The sequence below is a fragment of the Terrapene carolina genome, unplaced genomic scaffold (genome assembly GCF_002925995.2).
Source record: "Terrapene carolina triunguis isolate 2854851 unplaced genomic scaffold, T_m_triunguis-2.0 Scaffold50720, whole genome shotgun sequence".
Lineage (NCBI taxonomy): Eukaryota > Metazoa > Chordata > Testudines > Emydidae > Terrapene > Terrapene triunguis.
This window is the reverse complement of record NW_020715071.1, coordinates 1-4,018: the sequence shown is the minus strand read 5'-3', so window position 1 is coordinate 4,018 and position 4,018 is coordinate 1. Positions and strand designations below refer to the sequence as shown.

Below are 4,018 nucleotides of genomic sequence, written 5' to 3'. Positions count from 1 at the left end.
TGACTTTGTCCTTAAAGAAGACCGTGAAAAGCGGGTGCGCCAACAACACTGCTATTTCCGCATCCGCCGTGCTGAGGTAATGGCCACAAGGAATGCTGTCTTCACGGACCGGTGTAGGAGGGAGCACGTGGCCAAGGTTCAAAGGGTGTTCTAGTTAAAGTTTTCAGAACCAAGCTGAGGTCCCACGTTGGAGTGGGTGATCTGACCTGTGGGAAGAGGTTTCTCACGCTCGTGAGGAATCTGCCTGTTGCTGGATGGGCGAATACTGACTGTCCGTCCACCTGATGGTGAAAAGCTGCTATGGCCACTGATGTACTTTAACTGCGAGCTAAGAGAGAGACCAGACCTTCTGAGACCTAGAACAGAATCTAGGATCAAAGGGAGGGAGGAAGATGTGGGAGCCACTTGTTTGGAATTGCACCAACTTTGGAAGCTGTGACCGGGTGCCCGGATGGGCCACTCTAAGAATTCCACACTCAGGGCAGACTGCAAGAAACAGGGCCCGTAATCCCCCAGAACGGGTGGTTTATTCTATAATAGAGCCACCAAACCAATATCAAACGAGCTTTTGTAGCACCACACTGGTTAACAAGAAGCCAAACACAGTCCCCTTTAAGCATTCCACTCCTTGGCTCCTATGTAGGCAAACAGGTCTAATCTAGTCTGCCTAATCTGCGTCCTTGGGGGGCATGTAATATTTTTTGTCTGCCCTCTTGCAGGTTGGTGCAGTAGAGGCGTGTCTGCCAGATGGCCTTGGCAGGGACTAAAAGTACCTCATTGACTGGGAGGGCAATTCTGGAAGAGGAAGAGGCGTGCAGTATGTCCACAATTTGTGGTGTGAGTCTTTCACTTCCTTGAAGGGAGTTTGCAGAGCCTCAGCCACCCTCTTGGAAAAGCTTAAAATCATCAGCTAATGATGGAGGAGGGGGCATCACCACCTCATCAGGTGAGGAGGAGATGTTCATCGGTGGAGTGGTTTTCACCTCTAGTCTGGCCTCCTGTTGCTTGACAGTTTCTTCCCAAGCCTCCGGGGCTCTGGATACAGAGGCCAGAGGGGATCGTCGGGTGGACTCTCTGTGGGGGATTCTAGATCCCCGAGAGGTGTGGGGCCCCCTAGGCTGCCCGTGGATCCCAGTAAGGCCACTGAGGGGGGAAGGGCATGGGTGGCACTACCCACAGGTGACCATACCAGGAAGATTGGGGATCTGAGCGTGGGTGCAGCTGTGTAGGTCTCAGATGCTGTAACGGAAGGTTGTGACGTAAGACCAGAGACAAGGGGTCCTCCTGGTCACGGTCTGAGTCCCCGCTGGAGTAGGGTGGGGCTGATAAGGGCGCTGGAGGTGAACGCCCCGGTGCCGATGGTGGTTCTGGGGACTGAGATGGGCTCGGTGCTGGAGCCTGGGGACTGAGTAGTGGGGACTCTGGTTCCTCCACTACCATAAGGTCCCTAGAGAAGCAGAACTCCGGTGGTACCACTGTGGTCGATGCTGTCAGGGACTGTTGTTGATGTTGACTCATTGGTAACGACGACCTTTTATGTGCGGCTCATTCCGACAGGAACTGCTTTGAAGTGCTCCATGCCAAGGATCTTTTTGTTGGCACCGATTTTGTAGAGACGGTACCGACAGTGGTGCCCGTTCCCCAGCCTGGGCCCCGTGGGTCCCAAGGCATATGGAGCTCTTGGTGCCACGCTTTGGAGTCATTGCTGCCGAAGTGACCGAACACACCAGGGATCCCCTTTGGCTGGTCTAGAGCTCGGTTTGAGGGCTTGCAGCCTTTTTTTCTAGAGACTTTGGAGGGGCAGTAAGCCGACTTTCTCTGCGGTTCTCCCTCTCTGGAGACGACCTTCATCCTGGAGAGGATTCGGGACCAGGGTCAGACGCCAGTTTAAGAGCACCCTCCACGGGGAGGAGTTTCAAGTTTTGTTGCCGGTTCTTTCGGGATCTAGCCTTCAGCTGCTGGCAGAAACTGCACTTCTGCGGAATACGTGCCTCTCCGAGAGACGCGGGACACAACAAGAGCGTCCGTCCATCACTGGCAATGCCTCCCTGCAGGAGAGGCACCTTTTAAAGCAGGGCAGGAAACGGTCATGCCCCTACTTAGGCGCCCACTTTTTGGATGCTCTGGGGCTGGAGCACCCACGGAAAAAAAAATTAGGTGCTCACACCCCCTGGCAGGCCCCACCTGTCAGCTCCTTCCCCTCCCCCCCAGCACCTCCTGTCCGCCGAGGATCAGCTGTTCAGCGGTGAGCAGGAGGCGCAGGGGACAAGGGGGAGGAGTGGGGGCAGGAAGAGGTAGAGCGAGGCGGGGGTAGAATGGAAAAGGCAGGATGGGGCATGGCCTAGGGGAAGGGGTGGAGTGGGGGCGGGGCCTGGGGCAGAGCAGGGTTCGAGCACCCCTCGGGAAATGGATCGACAGAGGATTTTCTTTTTTTTAAGAATCAAACAAATAAAATACCCTGCGGCTCTCTAAGCACTACGAATGCTAACAGAAATGCTAAGAACTAAAAACTGAAAACGACTTTTCCGTTCCCGGGCCAAGGGCGATGGAGAAGGAGCAGAGGGCGGTTTGCCTGCGCAGTGCTAGATGACCTTGAGGCAGACCACAAGCCGGAGAGGGCGCATGTGCGGCCGAACAGACACTGCTACTTAAATTCTCCAATTAGAGGCGCAGATACACCGACAGTGGAGCACCCAGAGGGACGCTAACTGAAGCAGCAGCAGCACTCACCTGTGCAAGGCTCCACAGGGATTTCTACTCTCTCTGAGTCCTGCTGATCCCGGACACATGGTTCTTCCCCTTGTTCAATACGGGCTAAGATGTCAGGCTTGGAAATGGCATAATCTATTTCAAAGACAAGAATGACAGCAGGGAACAGGACGTTACAAAGAATTGCGGATTTTCCAAAGAGCACAGAATGGTGGGAGCACGGCTCTTTTGAAAATCCGGCCCCGGTGGCAGGGGCTGAGCATTTAAAAATGTGGCTCTTAATCTCTCTGGGCCTCAATTCCCCATCCATAAAATGGTGCCGCTACTGCCCTGCCTTACAGGGGTTTGTGAGGATAAGGCACGTGGGTGCTACCTACAGCGACGGAGCGTGTATAAGAACCAAGAGAAGTCAGACGTGGACATCATCAATTTCTGTAAAGACGACTCGGGCCAGAGCAGATAAATGCAGTTATTATCCAGCGGGAGAAAGCACAGCACATGGAGAGCTCAGGCCACCACTGGGTAACTTTCACTCTCTCTTCCTAGGGGAGGATGCACAGAGTTGAACTTTCAGAAAATCTTCAAGAGCTACAAGTGCTGACCTAGCAAAATGCAGCGTAAGTGGAGGATAACTGGGAGCTGGATTCCAGCCCACGAACTGCGCACAACTTACCGCTTCTAACGAAGGAGGGAAAACGGATCCTTACCCAGCGAGATCAAAGTCTCATAATTCCCCTTCATCACGTTCTTGTAAAGCTCCTTCTGCCATTCATCTAAGCTCCCCCACTCCTGCTCGTTGAAATACACTGAGACGTCATCGAACGTCACCGGCACCTGAAATCACACGCGTTGCATGCTCGGTGCCTGCTGCTTTTGTACCATCCTGTTAACAGCTTCTGACACCTTTTATTAGTTATGAGACAAGGAGCACAAACACCCCCCAGCCCCATTGTCACCACCGGCAGTCACTATCCCTCTGGACAAGGCAAGGCAGCCTTTCTTCCGTCCCTGTACCTTACAAGGAATTCAGGACCTCCCCACCTCCAGGGGACCCTTGCACTGCTGATCCTTAAACCTTCATCCCTCTGCAGGCTGCTGACAAGCCTCCATCCCTGGGTATGTGCTGGGGCCACACACATCACCCATCCCTCTACCAGCCACTTCCTTCTTGAATTTGCACCTATAGTGCTGTGGCTCCTGGGGCATCCCAAAGTGGTCCCAAGAATTCACAGCACGGTGAATGAACAAGACCATCTAATAAATCTCTATTATATTTTGCTCGCATCCCTCTGCAGCTGGGACACTGTTA

The 4,018-nt window shown here is 53.6% G+C and overlaps 1 long non-coding RNA gene across 1 annotated transcript; it reads right to left on the bottom strand.

Moving 5' to 3' along the window:
• Positions 1–207: 207 nt before the first annotated feature.
• LOC113405766 lies at positions 208–3,767 on the bottom strand. Its single transcript, XR_003369566.1, has 3 exons — positions 3,417–3,767; positions 2,731–2,844; positions 208–2,048 (listed from the first exon to the last, which is right to left on the bottom strand). It is a non-coding gene; the product is annotated as an uncharacterized LOC113405766 (long non-coding RNA).
• Between the last annotated feature and the right edge of the window lie 251 nt (positions 3,768–4,018).